Source organism: Callospermophilus lateralis, chromosome 10, assembly GCF_048772815.1.
Source record: "Callospermophilus lateralis isolate mCalLat2 chromosome 10, mCalLat2.hap1, whole genome shotgun sequence".
Classification (NCBI taxonomy): domain Eukaryota; kingdom Metazoa; phylum Chordata; class Mammalia; order Rodentia; family Sciuridae; genus Callospermophilus; species Callospermophilus lateralis.
This window is the reverse complement of record NC_135314.1, coordinates 31,413,164-31,437,127: the sequence shown is the minus strand read 5'-3', so window position 1 is coordinate 31,437,127 and position 23,964 is coordinate 31,413,164.

Below are 23,964 nucleotides of genomic sequence, written 5' to 3'. Positions count from 1 at the left end.
TTCCAGTTGAGAATTTGACTCTTGGTGGACAAATACTTGGATTCTTGAGTGTTATTCTTATTTATCTGAAGACTTCTCAAGTGAAGGGAAGGAATGTTATCTGCCTTCCATACAAAGGAGAGAGTCATAAGAAATTTCAATAGACACTCTGATTTCAATCTGAGAAGAGAATAGAAGGTATGGAGGTGATAGGTAGGGAGAACTTCTAAAATATAGTCAGTCGCAGATACCCAGAGCCTTGGTTAGAGCCCATCCTGGCTGGGCTGTGAGCAATGTTTCTCTACAGATGCTCATTCTGACAGGTGACCTCCTGGCCCTGCTTTCTGACTCATATTACCTTTTGCATAAGAAATACTCCTTTCTTCTTTCTTTTATCCTGAGCAACAATAACAAAATGCTGCTAATTGGATTTTATACATAAACAAAAATAAATTTATTTCTCACACTTTTGGAGCATTATGGTCCCAGTCTGTATCTGAGTCTGTGTTTGAGCTGGGGAATTTGTTTTCTTCCTTCAAAATTTTTTCTTGTCAGCCTTTTTATATCATTCAAGTGTTCCATGGATTGAATGAGGTCTACCCACATTTGGGAAGACAATCTTTTCCTCAGTCTATTATTTAAAATGTAATCTCATTCAGAAACACACCCCAAAACAATCCAATATGGCCAATGTCCTTTTAAGTAGAGGTTAGGACACAAATACCTGCTGTGGGAAGATTTGTATAAGCAAAGGCAAGAGGTCTCAGAAGAAATCAACCCTGCTACAACTTTCTAGATGTAGAATTATACCACAGTAAACTTCCATTGCTTAATCCACTCAATAAATGGTATATTATTCCAACAGCCTTTACAAACTAATACAGTCTTTATAAAGAAAACCACAGAACAAAACCGTGAAGTGAGTCTACCAGGGAAGAAATGCTCTGAATCTAACAGATATATATCTTCAAAACTACAGATTTATTTTATGTGGGAACATAAGAATAGCTGAAGTAATTCTAACTACCATCTGTGTGAATCATCTTTCAGCACTCTCTGGCTCTATGTTTGCAATCAACATTGTGAAGAAAATTCTGGCTCTAAATCCTGTTGATCCTATGAAGTAAATGCACTTAATATCAAGCACAGCAATCTGGTTATCAGAAAGCTATATATATCATGATTTCATACCCCCAGACAACAGTATTTCATAATTTATGTCTGTGTGAAAGGGCAACTGTACCTTCTGGATGTGCACAATATGGGTATTGATTTAACATTCGAGCAACCATCTTAAATGTTAACTGCCATCTTATAAGTTTTGCTTTCCTGAACTTCCTCTTACCTGAATTCCCTCCCTAACCCCCATTAGTAACCTACCCATGGTACCATAACCCTAAGCCAATCCCAGAAGAACAGGACCCCTTAACTCTGAAAAGCCCCATGGTACCATCAACTTAAGCTAATCCCATGCTATTCCTCACCCTCCTAGGTCTGATGCAAACGCCCTGTTTTCTCACTTTTCTTTCAGAAAATATTGTGTGTAATTTGTAGCATGGTAGGTAGAAAAGGATGTATGATGACCACACCAAAAAATGAACTGCAATTAGTCCTTTAGTGATAGTCATCAGGCCTTGCAATCCAGCATTTGATCTGATCATTGTGAAACTGTGATCGCCGATCATTTAACAGATTTGAGCTATTAAAAATGCCTCTTATTAAAGCTTTTATTACAAATAAAAGAGTAGCCTAAAATAAATGAGAATGATATGGGACCGATAATCTTTGTTATTCGATGATACTTAATTTTAAATTTATAATATGTAAGAATTTTTAATATTTAAGGGAGTGTGTCTTTTAATAAGAAAAGAAATACTAGGTTAATTTTTACTTATTTGAAAGGAACAGATTAGTTTTGTCTTACATTCACTGAAGTGGAAAATTAGCATGAGGTTATGAAAAGAAAGAAAAAAAATCATTTCGAATTAGAATGAAAAGAAAAGTAATTAATTGGTACACTTTCAGATGCTTCTAAAAAAGACAATGCATTTCAGAAAAAATTAACCCTGTGGAAAATAATCTAAGCAGCAAAGGTCAAAAGAACTGATTTTATTGAGAATGATGCTCTAGATGGTGATTTGAAACAGTGCAGTGGTCTTTAAGTTATGCAAAGCTGAAGAAAAAATTATACTTGCTTCCTATAGGAATTCCTTATGAATTCTTAATTGATAGTGTTCTTATAGCATGTCTAAATTAAATGTATGATCAATAGGTAATATTGGGGTGTCACTCAGATGCCTGGAACTGCTAATTGATAAGCCACAGATGTTGTTCTTTTTGGTCCTGAAATGCTAATGAAGTAATTCTTTACTGGTCACTGTGATGGTTAATCTTATGTATCAACTTGTCTGGGCCACTGTGCTCAAAAAACTGAATGTTTCTTCTGTGAGAGTATTTTTGGATGGGACTTGCATTCAAATTTGTGAAATTTGAGTAAATTAGATTGCCTTTCATAGTGTGAGTGAGCCTCATCCAATCAGTTAAGGACTAAATAGAACAAAAAAATTGACCCCCCCCCCACAGGAAGAGGAAATTATCCAGCAGGTTTCCTTCAGAATCATCTATAGCATTGACTCTGCCTCATTTATCAGTTTTTTTTTTTAAATTTTCTTAGTTATACACAGACACAATATCTTTGTTTATTTATTTTTTTGCGGTGCTAAGGAGCAAACCCAAGGCCTCACATATGCAAGGCAAGTGCTCTGCCACTGAGCCACAACCCCAGCCCTCAGCATCTGCTTTTGAATTTGGACTGCGACTTTTTCCTAAGTCTCCAGCTAGTCAGTATCTTAGATTATATTTTGGACTCAACAAGTCTCTGTAATCACATCAGTTCAAATCAACTTCCTTATTGACCCATAAATCTATTAAACTATCTATGCAACTATTCATATTTTACTGGTTCTGTTCTTGGAGAAACCAAACTCAAAAAGTCAACATAAATGTTTTCCATTTTCTTTCTTGACTGTACTAAAATCTGTTTAAAATAGTAGATTCAGAGAGTGTTCAGTAATACGAAAAAATCCTCATTTCTTGAGTATTATGATATAGGTCCAGTGTTCTTCGTGGAAGAATGCTCCCACTCTTCCTCATTATGACTTTTAAAATTTCAGGATGAAAATTCAGCAAACATTTAGTTACACTGAAGTTTTGTACTATTAGAAATTTTCTTATATAAAGTTCCTTTATATTTTTTCTCACAAGTAAACTAAATTTAATACAAATGCAAAGATGGGACCTGAAAGGTATTATGAAAACTAAAGTTGTAAAGTTTATTTGTTAAAAGTTGAAATTCACATTTAGTTGTCACCACCGTAAGGAACATTTAAATTTCATTTGAGGCACATTCCAGATAATGGACCTCGCTTTTGTCTTAAGAATTCAGCAGGGAACAAAGAAAGCAAAGAATACCACCAGTCTCCAGAATTGCTCACTAGTTGGAGAACATGCTCTGATCATGACAGTAGGAATACCTTGTACCAGTAGATAGATTTCTACTGCTGGTGTAATAAATATCAAAAACTACAGTGTCTAAAGAACAACACAAATTTATTATTTTACACTTCTATAGAAGTTTGACATAGGCTCCACTGGAGTAAAAACATGGTGTCAATCATCTGTGTTCCTATCTAGAAACAAAGGGGAGAATCTGTTTTCTAGCTTCGTTAGTTCCTGTAGGTCACCCATATGCCTTACCTTATGTGACCTTCTATATCCAAATCCACGGTGTCACACCTCTTATTCATTCTTATTCTTACCTCAACTGGGAAGATTCTTTTACAGAGCCATTTAATCAGGTTTGACTCATGTATCTAATCCAGAAAAATTTTCAAGTCCCAATGTTCTTAATCTTAATAGTGTATGCAGAACTCTTTGTTAATGTATTTATAGATTTCTGGGAATTAGTTTGTGAATGGCAATTGGAATAGCAAATAACTATTAGTAAAACTACAGACACAAGCATTCTGCATTAAAAGTCATTTCACTGGTCTTCCTAACATTGTGCACATGTTAAGTGTAGACATGTGAAAGAAATGAAAGACTATAAAGAATATAAATGCCATAAATGTTATCATTCAAGAAACACAGAAACACAGTATTTTAATGTTTCTCTATAGGTTTTTAGCCTATGTAGTTTCCATGTATATGATCATTTTATTCAATTTTAAATTATTTAGAGTATCTAACAATATTAATGGAGGATACAGAAATAATGATTAGTATTTATTAAATGATAAATCAGGAAGATATATTTGAATTGTTTATGATATTTACTACTTAAAGACTGTCAGATGTAGGAATTATAATTATTGTTATGTATTTAAGCTAACTGGGATTTAGATTATATTAGGATACCCATGCAATAAAATTTTTATACTTTAGAATCTAAGATCTAAAACAATAAATAATAGGAAGTCAAATAATTAATGAGAAAAAAAATTGTGGGTGAAGCTGATATTATTGTTTTAGTTGTATTAGAGAGTGGCAATAATACTATTAAAACCAAACCTCCAATATATATTGACTTAACAACAACAAAATAAAAAGCACATATTTTTTAAACAATGAAAGTCTATTTAAAGGTGATATTATTTCTTTCCCAGGATGTACAAGAACATAATTATCTTCTTGGAAAATCATAGAAACACAGAGCATGGGATTGAATGGGATCATGGATTGAATATGCCTGGACATCACATCTGCCTACATTCCAGTAAGTACAATTATCACAGTTTATCACATGACCACACTTAATTGAAACTGTAAAAAAAAAAAAAAAAAAAAAAAAAAAAAAACATCTAGGAAAGTAGTATAGTGAAGGAAAGACTAATGAATCTATTTCACAATTTTTATAATAAGAAAATTTATTCATGTTCTCAATGTGTAGTTCTAGTCTTGTATCTTTTTTTTAATTTTCTCAGTCACTTTCTCCTGGTCAAAATATTTTTGTAGCCACATCTCAAATCAATGTTAATACAAAGAAAAAGAAGCAGTGTTTCTATTTTAAATGCCTTTCTAATAGCCAAGAGATCAGCCAGAGAATGCCCTTAGGATATTTATCCTTAATTTCAAATAAAATCTTTGATAAATTTTCCATGCCTAAACTAATCACATGTCCAAAGCAGTAAAACTCTCCTCTCATGGTTGACTTCAATTAGGGTTTCTCAACCTAATGAGCCATTTGATCAGATTATTCTTTGAGTATGTGCTGTCCTGTACATTGTAGCATGCTCAGCATTACCCTGTTCCTTAATTACTAGGTGTCCTGGGCACTTACTCTGAAATTCCCTTTCACTATACTCCCAGGTTATTAACTATTAAAAATGTCTCTGATCATCCCAAATGTTCCTGTAGACAATATTGCTTCTCTACCCCATCTGATGAGAACCATGAAGAAATGAAGAATTACCATTGGGAAGAGAGAAAGGTCCCATGTCCTGAAAGAGCCTACAAGGTATCTTTTTTTGTTGTTGTTTTTTTCATTTTTTATTGATTTTTAAAAAAATAAATGACAGCAGAATGCATTACAATTATTTTTACAGATATACAGCACAATTTTTCATATCTCTAGTTGTATATAAAATATGTTGACACCAATTTGTGTCTTCATACATGTACTTTGGTTAATGATATCTATCACATTCCACCATCCTTGCTAATCCCCTACTCCCTCCCTTTTCCTCCCATCCCGCTGCCCTATCTAGAACTCATTCCTCCCATGCTCCCCCTTCCTACCCCACTGTGAGTCAGCCTCCTTATATCAGAGAAAACATTTGGCATTTGTTTTTTTGGGATTGGATAACTTCACTTAGCATTATCTTCCCCAGCGCCATTCATTTATCTGCAAATGCCATGATTTTATTCTCTTTTATTGCTGAGTAAAATTCCATTATGTATATATGCCACATTTTTAAATCCATTCATCCACTGAAGGGCTTCTAAGTTGGCTCCACAGTTTAGCTATTGTGAATTGTGCTGCTGTACACATTGATGTGGCTGTGTCCCTATATTATGCTGTGTTTAAGTCCTTTGGGTATAGACCAAGGAGAGGGATAGCTGGGTCAAATGGAGTTCTACTCCCAGATTTCTAAGGAATCTTCATACTCCTTTCCACATTGGCTGCACCAATATGCAGTCCTACCAGCAATATATGTGTGTACCTTTTTTTCCTACATCCTCGCCAAAACTTATTGTTATTTGTCTTCATAATAGCTGCCATTCTGATTGGAGTGAGATGATATCTTAGAATAGTTTTGATTTACATTTCTCTAATTGCTAGAGATGAACATTTTTTCATATATTTGTTGATTGATTGTATTATCCTCTTCTCAATATCAGGTAGAGCTCTAATCTCTAAGGTATATAAAGAACTAAAAAAGCTAAACACCAAAACAAAACAAAACAAAACAAAAAAAACCCCACAAGTAATCCAATCAATGATGGGCCAAGGACCTGGAAGGTATCTTTTGCAAAAGTAAAGAAAAAAGAAAAATGAAGAATGGCTATTGAGTGTTAAAATGTCTTCCACCATGAGGAAAAGAAATTTTCATCCATCTGATTTCAAGTACTATCCACTTAAGCATCATGCTTTGCCATATAATGACCAATCTGACACTAGAAGCAACTTTACTTTGCCTTTTATATACCTACTGTTTCTTTTAATAATTATAACTTCATAAATTTTATAAAACATCTTTGATAATATTTAAAAATGATAAAATTTTTAATGTAAGGTACTATTATTATCACTCAGAATATTAATAAAAGCTTTCAGAATTTTTAAAAAATTGATTTCATTTCTCACAGCCTTGTTAAGCAAATCTTTTCATTCTTTGCAAAAACTACTTTAAATATCAAACATTTTCCAGTTTTATAGGTGCGAAGATGTAAGTTTTAATATTTTAAGTTGGATCCTTTTGCTGACTCATGCTGTTGAAAGCATTGTTTTTGTATTTATTTTATTGTAAATGACCTAACCAAGGTTGCAGAATCTTTAGTTGTATTACTATATTTGTCAACTTTTAAAACTGCCAAACATGAGCCATATATCCTGTCATTAGAGTTGGTTATATTGGCTTACAGTATAAATGAAGAAATTCTATATGTCTTTCAAAATAGTAATTAAGGTAAATTTATACATACATCCATGAAGTTGTAGAATTTATAATGTTGAATGAGGAATTAATTCATATTAAAGGCTACACTCAACAGGGTAATAGATGTAGTATCTCTGTGATGTAAGTGATGTCTCCCTTGGTTTACTAATACATATTTTCAAGTTTTAATCATATTTAGTAATTCTAATGTATCAATCATTTTAGAAAACAAAGCTTTTGAAAAAGCAACATATTTTTATATATAATTAACAATTTAAGCATAATATTTAAACAAAAACAAACTAACATTTCATTGGATCTCAATATTAATTTGTAATTCAGTCTCAATAAAAATTGCATGAAATTCTTAAGAAGTAAAAATGTATCCTAATATTATGCATAACTAAAAAGAACCACTAAAAAAAAAAAGAAAAGAAAAACTAACCCCTTTGAAAGACATATAGCATTAACCTAATTGGCATCATTAATAAAATCACTTGATTGCGACTCATTCATATGTAAGTGTATTGGCATATGACAGTACAACCTTCAGGATTACACTGAAATCTCCCTGAGGGATAATGGACTCTTCAAATGGATGTAAAAGAGGATAGATTAAGAGCTTTATATTACTTGGGACAAATAGCCTTTTACATAAAGTAATTTATTTGTTTTTCTCAGTAAAAGTAGCCCCATGAGAGGATTATATCTTGGCATTTAATGACTTCTCACTTTCTTATCTCTCACTCCATGGTCAAAAGCATTTGACACTATTGTTCTCAACTCTTTTTGTCTGTAAATGCCCACTTCTCCCTGACCTTTTAATAGTAGTCAACTTTGTCAGCCACAAGGGAGACATAAAGAGCTCTATGTATAAATGCTTTTCAGAGTGTAAGATTCCATTGGTTAACAGTTAATAAACTCCTTTTCTAGATTAGTTTAATCATAGCATAATTTAAAAGAAGTATCTAGAAACTTGGTGATTTTTATTTTCTATTTTCCCTCTAAGTCAAAATAGTTCCAGATCTACCAGCAGAAGGACTTTAGTAGGTGTACATTTAATAAAACTAGATGATTTTACATTTAATTAGACTAATATTACACACTATTAAATTTGTTTAGTTCCAAAATTTTGAATCAATATATTAATCACTATATGGACAGCTAATATTCAATATTGGAGAAATAGAGAATGTTTTTTTTTTCCAAGAGCTGAACACTTATATATTTGTGTATGAATATAGAAATCATATATTGTTTTTATATACTCTACTTCGGCCACAAGCTGAGTATCTCCTATTCAAAATTCTTGATATTAGAAGTATTTCTGACTTCAGGTATTTTCAGATTTTGAAATAGTTGCAAATAGATAGTGTGATATCTCAAGAATGGGACATATGTCTAAACACAAAATTTCTTCAACTTTTGTATGAAGATTTGAAGATAATATTATATAATATATTTAGTGTTTTTGAATTTTGACTGTGAACTTTCATGTGATCCAAGTATGAATGGTTCACTAAAACAACAACTAAATATGGAAGATGGGTTTTTGGCACTGTGGACCAAGCAACTATGGATGTCCATTGGGACTATTCATGAATGTGGCAGTAGCATGTGTCTCAGTATCAGCCTGATGTCAGCACAAGATCCTGATGAAATCATCTGGATTCAAATGACACTGATTAAGGATGGCATCTGTATTCCACATATTGGAATACAGAATAATTTTCTGTTATGACAGCACCTGTCACATGGGGAACTATATAATCTATTGACCATGAGAAGGTCAAGTATTCCTTGATGTGGAAGAATGTCCCCAGAATGTCCTAGGTTCAAGGCCCAAAACACTAGAACAAGACATAGAAATAGAAAAATAAATTACAAGCTAGAAATTCTGAACTCTAAGGGAGAATGTTGCATTTCTTTATAATCAGTAATTTCACCATTGTCATACATTTTAAAACAACAGGGACCAATGGAACATGGATATGGCTTTGTAATTCTGAGGATGGGCCATAGGTTGGTACTATTCTCAATCAGAATAATCAGGTTGCTTATGTATTGTTGAATAATCAATATATTCCCTTATTGGCATCTATTACACTTTTGTCCTTAGAACAAATCTATTTGCATAATGGGCAGGTACCATTGCAGAGGTATAGAATAAGACAGACTTCTGGGTATATACTGAACTGCTTCTGGCTCCTCCACTGGTCTCTGTGACATTTGCAATCCACCACCTTGGTGCAAGAAAAGTGAATGTAAACTGTAGCAACACTCACCACACATGGACATTGCTGACAACTGCCCTGTGAATGTAAAATGACCTTCTATAAAGATTCCAAAGGTCATGATTTCTACTTGATATGGGAACAAATATCCATGGCTGAGTCTGTGTAGAAATAACAGCAGCAACATATTTCTAACTTCTGTTAACATGGACAGGACCAATGTCAATCAATGTTGTTTAACCATTTTACTCAGACACTATTTGAAATGGCAAAGTTAAATAACATGTATGTGCCTCTCTTCTTGGGACTGGTTTTGGGCATGTGGTATCAACAGAGGACTTACCTGCCTTATACCTGGATTGGCAAATGCACTTGGAAAAGTCTTTATATATGTGCCTGCACACTTTCTGCTTTGTCTACAAACTGGTAAAAGCTAAGCATAGAGTAATTCAAGTTGTTGGCTTTACCCAGTTGCTATACTTTCTCCTTGAGCAGAAAACATTTAAATTGAGGTGTAGGTTGAAGTTTTAACTCAGTTCACTGCCACTGCCTTAAATAATACTCAAGGCCAGAACTGTGTCTAATGAAGAAACTACCCAAATATGGAAGGTGGTACTTCAGAGTAGAACTGTGCTAGCTATGCAAACTGTAGCACAGGGAAGTAAGTACCTGTGCCCTCATTAAAACAGCATGTTGTATACATATACCTGATAGTTATTATAATATGGTTTGGCTCTACATAAAGTGCATACCCTTATTGTGGCTATAGATAAACAAGTTGCTGATATTTTTTTACTTGGTAACATCTGTTCCTGCTATCTGGAGCTATGTTGTATTTAGCCTGCTTATTTGTACACCAGGGCTTTTTATATTCTGTTACTACTCTTTGTACTATTATTGTGGGATTTGGATACGATGTACCTTCTGATGTACCCATGAGAAACAATGCAAAAGATGGATGTCATACGATTGCAAGGGCAATCAGGCACATGAAGGGTAGAGTGTACAATCCCTAGAGAAAAAGGTGGCAGTAAAACATCATGTCTCGGGATAGCTTCTGTTCCCCCAAACAGTCCCCAAGTTTAAGTAACAATGAGAGCAAGTAAAGGCCAGAAACATCAACATTAACTTGCTCTGTTAGCTTATATAACCAGCATGTTAATGTTAATGATGTCTCTACTTATGCACCCAAACATATACTCTGAGTGGGGACTGGCATGGAACTGAAGGCCTTGTGTAAAAGGCATATGTCACTGTCTCAGTGAGAGAAAGGAGGCTCTGCTTGATGAAGCACCTTAAGGGATGCACGTGCTCTCTGTTCAGCCTATCTCCACTGAACTCTTCTGGAAGCTTTTACTGATCTCTTCTAAGTTTTTCCCAATAAACCACATGTCTCCCATGGTGTCTCTGGACACTTTCTTTGACTTTCCAGCAAACTGCCACTCTTCCTTAGTACAATTGGACCGTGGAAGTAACAGTCTATGAAGGCTCGTCTCACATACTTATGTGGTTATTTTAATTTATAATTGTATAAAGGTTTAGCTTGTAGTTGCCCAACTCCTCATAATTAATTCCCATAAAAATGTGCTTGTTTTTACATGTACCCTTAAACTTAACTTTTACAAATGAAGACTGCCCCCTTTAAAGAGAGCAATAAATCTGCATTTTCTCCTTGGGCAATCTTCTGTACTATTTTTCAAAAACTGGTGGTAGGAATAGAGGTCCACTCCTCTCCTAGTGACAGTGTTTCTTTATGCATGGGCCACTGGGTTGGTGACAACAGTCCTTGGTCTAATTTTCCTCTTGCAGCATGAAACTTATATCCTATGAGTGAGCTATATAAGGAATGATTGGGGCCCAAGTTGCATAGAACTTCTGTCCTACTGTTGGGTATTAGGTGTAGAAAGGAATCCCACCCTCTTGGAATCTCTAACATGAGACATCTGCAATATGGAGATGGGGGAATGTAAATAAAATGAAATGTGTGGGCAGCCTTCCTATTCTGGGAGATCCATCATTCTTCAACTAGGACCTTGCTAGAAAGTTTTTCTCAATTGCACATGCACTGGAATCAGTGCCTGAGCTTGGGCAGGAGGAGGAGCACTATAGGTTGTGGCATATATGCACCCCATTGATTGTCGTCTTACTAAGATTTAGAAGTTTTTCTTAAAAAAATATTTTTCCGGGCTGGGGATGGAGCTCAAGCGGTAGCGTGCTCACCTGGTATGCGTGCGGCCCGGGTTTGATCTTCAGCACCACATACAAACAAAGATGTTGTGTCCACCAATAACTAAAAAAATAAAAAATAAATACTAAAAAGAATTCTCTCTCTCTCTTTAATATATATATACTTTCCATTTGCTATATGTCCTAAGGTCAGAGATTTTACTTTAAAATATATCTCTCAACAGTTAATGGTTTATCTCTGAGAAGACAGTATGAATTCAAGGTAAAATGAGGGAGAGAGGGAGAGAGCAAGCTTACAGAGTTCTCAGTTGCAAAATGAACACTTTGTTTCTAAGTCATAATCCAGTGAGGTAATTAAAATATTTCCATCTCAGATAAGCAAAAGCACAGATATACATGGGATATTTTTATATTACACATGTCACATGTCTCAGACCAGATGTACAGGCAGAATAATTTATTCTATACTGCTGGGAGCCATCAGCCAAGTAGGTATGACAAATTCCTTGCCACCTTACTCCCATGCTGTCTAGTGGAAGGACTTCTGAAAGGTGACCTTGCTCAAGGACCCGGGCAGGATCCGTGTTTAGGGTGTTCCCCCTTTAGAATAGGGCGGTTTAGCATAATAGGAGATTAGGGTGTTCCCCCTTTAGAATAGGGCAGTTTAGCATAATAGGAGATTAGGGTGTTCCCCCTTTAGAATAGGGCGTATCCTGCTGCTGAGTTCCTCTTGAGTGCTTAGGGTCAGACAGTATTTTTTGGGAGACAGAAGCCCATGCGGAGTGGATTTGGGCGGAGAGTGGATTTGGGAGAGGTGGATTTGGGCAGAGAACGTGGATTTCCCCAGAACGTGTTTGTAGACGGCCGGTGTGAGTTCGAGAATAAAGAATTGCTGTTTGAATCTACAAGCTGTGTGGAGACTCGTGATTTGTGCCCAGCCAGAGACTGTGGCACTATACATTTTCAATAAACACTACAGATTATCTTGTACAAGGAACCTCAAACAGTGTTTCAGGACTGCAGGCAGAATATTTAAATCAGAATTAGTGTATTTAATTGCCATATTAAACAATGGTCAGTACCATCAGTTCATGTCTTTGAACATAACCAAAGAATTACCTCAGATCAGTTGCAAATGAACTGTAATTTTATATACCACATTACAAAAAGGACTGCTAGAGGCAGTTTTACTAAAAATAGAATCAATGCACATATATAAGAATATCAGTCTTTAAATTTCTCTCTCTCTCTCTCTCTCTCTCTCTCTGTCATTAACAATGATTCATTACTCCTAAATGAAGTTGAAAGGGAAAAAATACATTGGAGAGAGTCCAAACAACATATTCTTAATAGTCACAAATGGATTATATTAGTAGCTTAACAAAGTAGATGGTTGGTTATGGTTTGCATTAAAAATAATGCTGGGATGATCTGAGAATTGCATTAGAGCTATAGTTTAAGGCATTTTACCTCATTTGAGGTAATTATCAACATTGGATACTATTTGTTATGCAAAATTATTTTTATTTTATTTCCCATCAATTTGAAGTATTATATTTAACATGTTATCTGAATTTATAAGTTAACATATATATAAGCTAACATATATATGCTGTCCTTATATTTTTTTAAAGAGAGAGAGAGAAATATTTTAATATTTACTTTTTAGTTTTTGGTGGACACAACATCTTTATTTTATATATATATATGTGGTGCTGAGGATCGAACCCAATGCCCCGTGCATGCCAGGCAAGCACGTTACCGCTTGAGCCACATCCCCAGCCCTGTCCTTATACTTTTAAAGTCTTACAAATTTTATGTTGAATAGTTTTCGAAAATTAACATACACAGATAAAAATTGCTAATACCAAAATATATTAGATATGAATTATGTCAGTAAAGTTATTAATGTTCTTAATATCAATTAAGCATTAATTAATAGCATATGCACAATTATCCCAACCAGAAGGATATTTGTTCCAGAAAAAGAAAAATGAAAGCTATTGTTTAATTTGGAATAAAGTGTGTATTAAGGATATTTACTTAAGGATATTTAGTTTATTAAACAGTAGACAAAATAATATTTAAATTATGTTAATTTAATTGTCTAAAAATTCTACTGCTAACTCAAGCACACAATAATTTCTGTATGTAGGTACTCAATACTTTTATACCAATAATAAAAAATTTACTTGGATAATTACCATAAGGACTGCTCATTTAAATGCAAATCAATTCTATTGAGATAAAGAGCATTCAACAATTAAATACTACTTTGTCACAAGGATTTTATTCGGACATAATTCATTCACCACACGAGTTAATATGTGGCTCCAGAAGCCTGAGTTAATAGGAAGGTTTAAAAGGCATTAACTGTATATTTCTTAAGCAGTATGTTACTTCCATTTACTTAGGATCAAAAAAAAGGACTAAATTTCTACTTTTTTGATAGAATTTCTTGATCAACACAAAATAATACACATGCTACTTTAATTATTTAAAAAAAATAATCTCTTGAGGCCATGAATGTTGTTCCCCACTGATAAATGAGTTTTCAGTAATGAAACTTGGTGATGCTTCCACTGTCTATTTTGGCCTATAATTGAGGAGTGGGCCCAGAATGTTTTTGTTGGCCTCTTGCTTCTCATTATTCTCCAAGGTCCCCTTCTCAAACCATCACACAGTTCTCCTTGTTCTTAGACTGCTTTGAGGAAAGGCAGTGTGTTCAGGTGTTCTTATGGGTTTCTAGTTTCTATCCTGATGTTCCACCAATGTGTCTTCTAGAAGCACATAGGTATTTATATAATTGGGTCTCATAAGAAAGGTCACTGCAGACAGCATAGATGTTTTAAATTCTGTACACACTACATGCACTGACTTATAAAAATAGAACTTTTCCTTGGCTTAGATGTTAAAACATTTCTGAGAAACTTCAAATATCTTTTTTAAATGAAATCTATCAGTGTTCATTTTTACTACTAATATTAGTCTTCAGAATCTTCACAATGACATTCTGTTAAATCAAAGTAGACAAAGTAAAAGAAAAGTATTAATGCTACTCTTATTTCCTCCTTATGATTTTAAAAAAATATGTCTCCATACATTAATTATAATATAACAAATATCTGTATGTAGGACTGAATTGAGGGATTTCCAATTATATGTATACACAACCATACATATAAAAACCTGAAACCACTGCCTTAGCATATGGCTATTTCTCTTTATATACCCAGGGGCAAAGAAAAGAAAAAGGGTCAATGGACAGAATTACCTATTGATTGCCCAAAATGCATCCTTTTTTATTATAATAAATTTCCGTTTTCCCTTCTGGGTGTCAGTATATTGAAAAATCATTTGAAGAATATAACAGCTAACTGGAGGCTTAAGTATGAGTGCTGTTTTCTATGGTTAAGATAGAAATGTACTTGTGTTATGTATTTTTTAAAAATATCAGATACTATTTTTATATACATAGTATATTGAGGTTTTATCATTGCTTACATTTGAATTTCAGGAGAATCAAATCTTACCTCTACTTTTTGCCAAGATTGACTGAATAGTACAATTGCTGTTCTTCTGTGCTTGCAAATATAGCCTACATATTCTGTCATGTTTCAAGTGAATGTTTCTAAATTTTATATACAAATCACTATGTTGGAATGAATTGTTTCAAGAAAAACCAGAGGATTGTGACAATATAATCTGGGTGTGTGTGTGTGTGTGTGTGTGTGTATACATATATATCAGATATATATGTATATATATATCCACACACATTATATATATGTTTTATATATATATATATATATATATATATATATATATATATATATATATATAAACATAATTTGAAAGGAGTGAGATAAGCCTTATTGTATGTAAGTTAAAATTAGAGGTTGATCAGGTGCTAAATTACAGGAATACATAAATCAAAAAATAAATCACAGGTTCTGAAAAATAAATGATGTGATACTTTTGAAAGAAATAACGAGTTGCCAAATCAAACAACTTAGCAAGGCTGTTACCTAAAGCAAAGGTGATAAATGGGTGAGCTTTCACATACACAGGTAGTGGTTTTTCTCTCCTAGAAAACTGGAATTACACTCATAGGGTGGGTGGAATATGATATCACTTGGAATCCTTCAGGATTTTACTATTTGGTGATTCTAAACAATTTTAAGATTATTTAGATCAGATAGAGAACTTTTTTTTTTCTTGATTTTTTTCTGACTCCAACTTTCTTTTGCCTAAGGATATCTTTCAAGCGATGAAATAATTTCTAGTGAAAATATGGTGTTGATGGTGGCTCAGATCATTTCTGTAATTGATGTCCTCAGGGTGTGTCCATGTCCCCTTTCTATTGTGTAACTACTTTTCATTCCTGATATCTTCAAGTGACTTCTATCCTTGGCCTGCCTGCTGAGTCCTTTTGTGAAAAATCACCACGTCACGTGTTTGAAATTTTGATTAACAATATAATTGTTAGTAGCAAGCAACCTAAAAGGTTTACAACCACTCAGTCAGTGCTGAAAAGAGAATACCACATGAGCTTTGCCCTATCTTAAATGGGAAAGACATGTATTATTCCCACTTATATTTCATTGGCCAGAACTAGTCATATAATCCTGCTTAACAGCAACTAGGCAGAAAATGATAGCTTCTCGTGCTCAAGGAGAGAGAATTGATTATTGATTATTTTGTAATATTTTCCACAATTCCAAATTATATTTTTTTCTGTTTTTGACTCAAGAATGTATTTTTCCTCCAATTGGTAACCAGTAAATGCTATATTTTTATAGCTTTATTTGTTCTCAATTGCATTTTATCTAATTATACCATTACAGTTGTCTTGTTCATTTTAAGTTATTTAACTTAATATATCACTTAACTTTATTTCTTAAAGAAAAATATGCTTCTGACCAAAAGAATATATGTTTTCTATTTGAAACACACTTTCCAAACTCATAATCAGTTAGATGTTAAAAACCTAACTGCAACTAAGGCATAATAAATGTGTAATGCGTAGTAATTCACTAGACTCAGAAAAACAGAAATGTTGGAAAAGAAATTAAAATCAAGAGAAGAAAAAATGATAAAGGGTTATAAACATTACATATTTACTTTTAAAAAGGTAATTTATATCTAAAAGAATAGTGATGGGGGTCAGGAGAACTGATTTCTAGATACTTTTTTGCCATTCTTTGTAACAAATTTTGGATAAAGCAGTGACATAAATTTGTTTCATCCTATTTATTTATGTTATCCCATGTATGTTTTAAAAAGTGGTTGTACTTCTGAAGCCAACAGATTTGATTATTTTATTACACTCTGTAAAATTTAAAGTATAGTTTATGTTTCCCAAAATTTTAATCATTTTCATTTATTAATACCATGGAATGATTTTACATGTAACTTTATCATGAAACAATGTTATCAGGCTGTAAAACAATGAAAACGGAAGACATTTAAAGTTCCTCCTTAATCAACTTTTCCAGAAATGATGATATTTGCAGATAGACTGACAATGTGAGGACTGTTAACTTATCTTTTAACATCTATGACTTTTTATAAACAGCATTGAACTATTATACAGTCAGCCACTTAGCATGCCTTTTCATCTATTTAAATATCATTTTACAGCAGTCTGTTTGTAGATATTTATCTTGATTAACAGTGTAATTTATTGGTTAGATAATAACACATTTATGGGTACATTACAAAGTATTTTACAAATTGTTGATTCATTAACAAAATGTTTCATTTAGGAACTATTAGCAACTTCACTGTAAACGTCATCACTTGCCTATATTCTAAGGATCAATTTTCAGAGACACAATGGATGCATGTAATTGTGTATAAATAACTATAGTGTTAACATGTACACAAATTTTATGTTTATTACAAGACTCTCATTCAAAATGTTTTGTAATATTAGGAGAGTTCTAAGTAACAGTAAATTAGAACTCTATTTTCCAAGAATTCACTACTATTTGTTACCAGTTCCATATACAATCATTCTTTTTATTTTTTGCCAATGCAAAAATGAAGTATGGTAAAACTAATTATTGTTTTAATTTTTCTTCATTTTTATATATGAGGTCAATATGTGTATTATAAATTGTCAGTTTATAAAAGTATATATCTGGAAGCAGGGAATAAGGAGAAACTTTGAATATTTCCTTTTTTTTCATTGTAAAGCTTTAGAACTATATTTCATGGTAAAGTAGCAATTGAAATAATATCATAGTATGAGAAAATAAAAATAATTAACATTTTAAGAAAAATATTTCACTTTTTTATCATATTACAATAAAAGAAACTGTTAGATAATATATTGTTCTTTATATCTAATATCTCATTATTATTTGTGAATTTTTCATTATAAACTCACCAGTCTTCTCTCTCTAATATTTAATCATTTTTCTTTATCTTCATCAACTTTCACATTTTCAGTCCTTGAAACATGAGAAAAAGGAATATATTTGTATTAATTCATGTGATGATCTATACCTATATATAGAGAGAGAATACCTCAATCTGCATTCTTGATTTATTTGCTCATTTATTCAAATTATCCAGTAGAATATCTTGGAATTATGCCTTAATGAAGTTTTTCATAATGACTTATGTATTGCAGCTGGAATTAGTAGTCCATTTGAATTAATCTACCTTCAATATCCATGTGATAGAATTAGCAAAATTAGTAATCGACGTAGCTTTATCCATGTACTCTTGTTATATGTGTTACTACCTGCCAGTCCTACTAGCTGTCTCTGTTTTCGAGTTGGAAAAAATCCTGCCAAAAATTAACTTCTATGCTTGCTTTGCCTGCACCATCTTGTTGGGAAGAACATTCTAACCATCTAGCTTGATGATGATTAAAACAGGTAATTCATGCAATACATGTGTCTCATAAATACAAAGATCTTTTGCAATCTTTCATCATTTCACTTATTATGCACCAAAGTAATTTGAAAATCTGGGTCACATCTAACGTTGCAAGCACTCTACTGACTATGCTATATCCCATGCCTTTGATAAGTTTCAATTTGCTTTGCCAATTGATGTATGACTGGGAAGGGTCATCATTTCTGCAAAGATTACTGAGAGATGAAGAGTTCTGTGATGATATCAATAGAGCAAGTGGCTAAAAGTACTATTGTAAGAGAAAGATTATGAACAGGGGTAACACTGAGTACAGGTGAAGATGGAAAGCCTGTGTCCAGTTTCATGAATAATAGATAAGAAAATTAACAGGAAGACCTTGAACATTGACACAAACATTGAGATAATATTTCTAATTGTGATAGTCCGGTTTCCATTATTCTGACCAAAACCCCTGACAGGATTTAGGGCTTATGGTATCAGAAGTCCAGTCCATTGTGGTCAATTTCATCGCTGGGAATGAGGTCAGGCAGAACAATGTTGGGAGGGCATGTGAAAGAAAGCTGCTCACCTCATGGTGCTGGGAAGGGGAGAGAGAGAGAGAGAGAGAGAGAGAGAGAGAGAGAGAGAGAGAGAGAGAGAGAGAGAGAAGAATGAGAATACAGAATACAGGAGCAGGGATAAAATATAAACCCCAAAGGTATGCCCTTGGTGATCTAATTTCCCCCAGTCACACCCAGTTATTTCATTCAAACTGTTTATGTGTTTGTTTGTTTGTTGTTTATTTATTTATACCAGGTTTTGAACCCAGGAGTGCTTATTCACTGAGCTGCTGCATCTCCAGCCCTTATTTACTTTTATTTTTTAATTTTGAGATAGGTTTGTACTATGTTGCTAGGGGCCTCACTAAATTGCTGAGCTAGCTTTGAACTTGCAGTCCCCCTCCCCATCGTCTCAAGCTTGCTGTGATTACAGGCATATGCCATCGTGCCCAGCTATGAAACTGTAATTTCTGATCAACATTCCCACATTTTCTTACTTGCCAGCCTCTGGGTGGTATTAGAGAAATCTGATCTGAAAATGGTATCAGTTATACAATAGTGATATGCCATATACGATCACAGTAAACTGAGTGCACAGCTTTAAGAACAAGTACTTGATCAAATTATATTGCTTTAGTCTGTGCATATATGAATATATAACAACTAATCCCACTATTATGTGTAATTATAATGCACCAGGTATTCCCTGCTTTTTCTCTCTACGTGGTTATAAAGAATCCCTGCAAAATCTCACCCCAAAATTTCTGAGCGATTCTGAGATGTTCCTACATTAGATCATAACATTGTCTGTTTTTCACAGAATTCTTAGTTCTCCCAGTTGGCCATGCCTTTTCAGATCCCCATGGAAGACAGCCATTCCCTGCTGGTGTTTGACATTTAGCAGATCCATGTTTTTCCTCTGAGTATATAATTGCCCAACAAATCTGCCAATGTTCTCACTTCTCCAAGTTCTTGTGCCTATGAAACTCTGTGTATGTGTGTGTGCGCGCGTGTGCATGTGTGTGTTGGAGAACAAATCAGTAGTGGCACCATTATCATTCTAGATTCTGTAGATTGGTCTTAACACTCATGTATATGTTTAATACGTATATGTTGTTTGTTGTTTTTGTTTTTATGTCCTTCTTCACAAATTTGCTACTACAATTGAGAATATCCTGAAAGTATTTTATGGATATAAATTTGAATCATAATAGAAATAAACATTCTTAAATACTTCCTATAGGAAAACATGTGTAATATAATTTACAGATTATTTAAGTATCCCACAACTCAAGGCAAGAGACTCAACAAAAAAGAAATTCCTTTCTTTGTGTCCTCTTCAATGAAATTATTAGATTCCTAAATGAAAGAGGCTAAGCTTTGGCAACAGTTGCTTTGAGCCATGTGATTTATGTCCATTATCTAATTTTCCATCCCCTACTCAATCAGATTAAAAAAACTAAATGTGTTCCAGGAGGAACTATAACTTGTTCAAGGTCACATATATAATAAACCATAAAGCCAAAATTTAAACATAGTTTTTTGCCAGATTTCAATGCCTCTACTCTTCTCCATAATGACAGGATATTTCCCTCTACTCCTGCAACATCAGAATTCAATTTAATTATTAAAAGAATTTCCTGAATTTCTGGAAAATAGAAGGAACATTTTTCAAGGTAGAAAAGAAATTAAATTTACAATTCTATGGATAAAAATATTAGCTGTACAAAAAATAAAACTTCTACTAAAATATTTATAATAGAAAGTTTAATAGCTAATTGTTCTCTTTAACACACATTAAATTATCTCCTGAACTTCATCAATTTTTTAATCTGATTTATCCTATATATAACAACAAAATGTAAAAAATATTATCTTGTTTTAAGAAAACAATAAACATTTGTTAAACCATTTTTTTATCATTTTGAAATCCTAATCCTTTTGAAAGAGTAACTTTAATATAATTGTGTCATTAAATCACAAAAATGGAAATTGCGTTAACAGCAGGATGTTATATTTTATTGAGGGCAAACAGCAGGGTTGCTGCTAATGAGAACATCATCAACTTACCAGCAAAAGGTCAACATAAAGAGCTCTTTACTCAGCATCTCCCTGAGTAGTTTTATTATTTTTTCCTATGATAGAGCAATACACTGACAATCTGGACTCATTCAGGGTTGTATTAATATGTTCAATCTCCATTATGACAAGGAATATACAATTGCAAGATGCACATTCAGATTAGCACATATTACTCAGGTCTTAAGGGATATTAGGATAATTGAGCAGTTGCTAGTATCATTCATATATTTTTAATATTTTGAGATTTTATTTTCGTATTCACTCCATTCAAAAACTTGAAAAGTGTAAAGTTATTTTAAGCAAAGGTTAGGGGCATGGGTTTGGATTAATATAGGTATTAGGCCAAAATGAACTGGTTATTAGCCAATTATATTGCATGTTTGCCCTACCAACAGAAAGACAAAATAGTGATCAAAATAGCAATATCATTTATTGTGAGCTTAATTTCAGCCCAGCCCTAGTTTAAGTGTGTGATAAGCACCTTTCATTTTATATTCAAGAGTTGGTAACAATTAAAATGACTAACTTTGTGTACTTTTATTTTAAAATTATCTCAGAACTCATGAGATTTTATTGAATATTTGATTAGAATTACTTTTTTAATGACATTCAATATTCAAATATTTGGAATATAAGTTTATGGGGAACTGTTGGTCACAACACCCGAGAGTGTGCTTAGAGCAACAAAACCTAGCAAGTAATGACTCAAATTAATAACTGTAATAATAAAATGTAACCACTCATTTTCAAAAGGCAGGGCAGGGGTAAGGAGATTCAATCTAGGCATTCTCTTTGCCAAACCAGATCTCTTTATTACTTATGTCTTGAAATGAATGAAACTGAAGAATTGCTGAGGGGCTGGGAGAGAAAAATAATTCACACCTCATTTTTCTAATATTTTTAGTGTTATGATGGATTATTTTATGTGTCAATTTAGATAGGCCATAGTTCCCCACTATTTCCTCAAACACAAGTCTGGAAAAGGCTGTAAAGGTAGATTCAGATGAGGTTTACATTTAAATCATTAGATTTAACTAAAGCATATAACCCTCCAACACATGGATATACCTCATAGAATAATCAGTTAAAGACCTTAATAGAAAAAAAGACTGATGTCTTTTGTGGAAGGTAGCTGGGCCAGCAGTCTGTCTTTGAATTTGATCTGCAATGAGTCTTCCCTGTGTCTCCAGTATGCTGGACTGCCATGAGCCACTTCTTTAAAACTAGAGTCTCTATTTCTGCTTCTATCTCTCACTACTCTTCATGTGTGTGTAAACACACACACACAAACACACACACACAAACACACACACTCCCTATTCACACCAAAAAGCTGCTCATGGCTTGAGACAATTTGCTTATGATTTAGATTTTAAAAAGGATGCTTGTAAAAGTCTACGTGCAGCTATTTTGATACTGTGTGGATGCTTTTCTTATTTTTAAGGGAAAACTTTTTAACATTAGCCATATAACCGGTGTTTTTGCTGAACTATATATCACTTCATAGGCTTGGAAAAGTAGGAATCAGGAATAATTTGAATAATGAATGTATAGAAGTTTTAGTTTAGTGCTGTTAGACATCCTCTTACAGAGTTTGATATTATTTCTTAATAAGAGGTTGTGACTAAATAAGGAAAGAAATGACTGTGGCATAACTTCAAGGAAAATATAATGTAAATGTGTGTTGCTAATTTTGATTCAATCTTTCCACTCTCTTTTAGACAAACATGGAAACATACACAGAATATTTGAGCAATATTGTAAATTAATTTGAGCACCTGATAATCAAAGCTTAGTCAAACTCATTTTGCATTTATTGAAAATCTGAAGCTTTTCTTCTTCTTACATTTATGAATTTGAGAAATTTTATCATTCCAATGCAGTTTCTTAATCTTGGCTGCATTTGGAACACCTGGGGAGATTTTTAAAAATCTGTATGCCCATATTGCAAACAAATTAAATCAGAATATTTGTGGATTGTACCTAGCATCATCATTTAAAAAGTTGTCTAAAATCCACCTGTTTACATAATTCTAACGTAAAGCCAAAATTGAAAACCACTGCTCTAAGTGAAATATATGAGCCTTCTTAGAAGGATCAGAGGAGATTCAAAACTCATGGAAATGACTTTCGACAGATGCCTGGAGAATGAATAGTAATACTGAAAATAATGTGTATTATTTTTTGCAGGCTTCAGTTGGTATATTAAGTATTTTTTTTAAAGAGAGAGAGAGAGAGAGAGAGAGAGAGAGAGAGAGAGAGAGAACTTTAATATTTATTTTTTAGTTTTTGGTGGACACAACATCTTTGTATGTGGTGCTGAGGGTGGAACCCCAGGCCGCACGCATGCCAGGCAAGTGCGATACTGCTTGAGCCACATCCCCAGCCCCGGTATACTAAGTATTTTAACAATGAATACTAACTTATTATTAAGGCATTTAAAAGAGATCAGAGATTACAAGGGGTAAAATAGATGAAGGACTGTAGAAAAAAACTCTTGGTGGAGAAATCAACTTGGGAAACATCCCTCAGAGAGTACACAGCATGGCAGAACAGAACAGACATATTCAGTGCGACCTGGCTGTAGTTTGCTCTGTATTTTGTGTGTGTTTTGCTTGAACCTGTGTGTATTTTCTTTATGTTTTATAGATCGGCTGACATATATAGTAAGTGATAAGTCATGAGCCTACTTTTTAATAAGTAGGAACAGGGTTTAGACAAAAAAAAACCACTTATTTTTCCATAATATAAAAAATAAAGATTTTTCTTCCTTGAATTTGTTACAGATTGCATCCTGATTGGTTACAAAAATTTTAGTTACCAAATTTTATAGTGATTATCTATGTTGTGAAATTTACCTTTCTATTCAGGTATGTAAACATACCTACCTTTTGA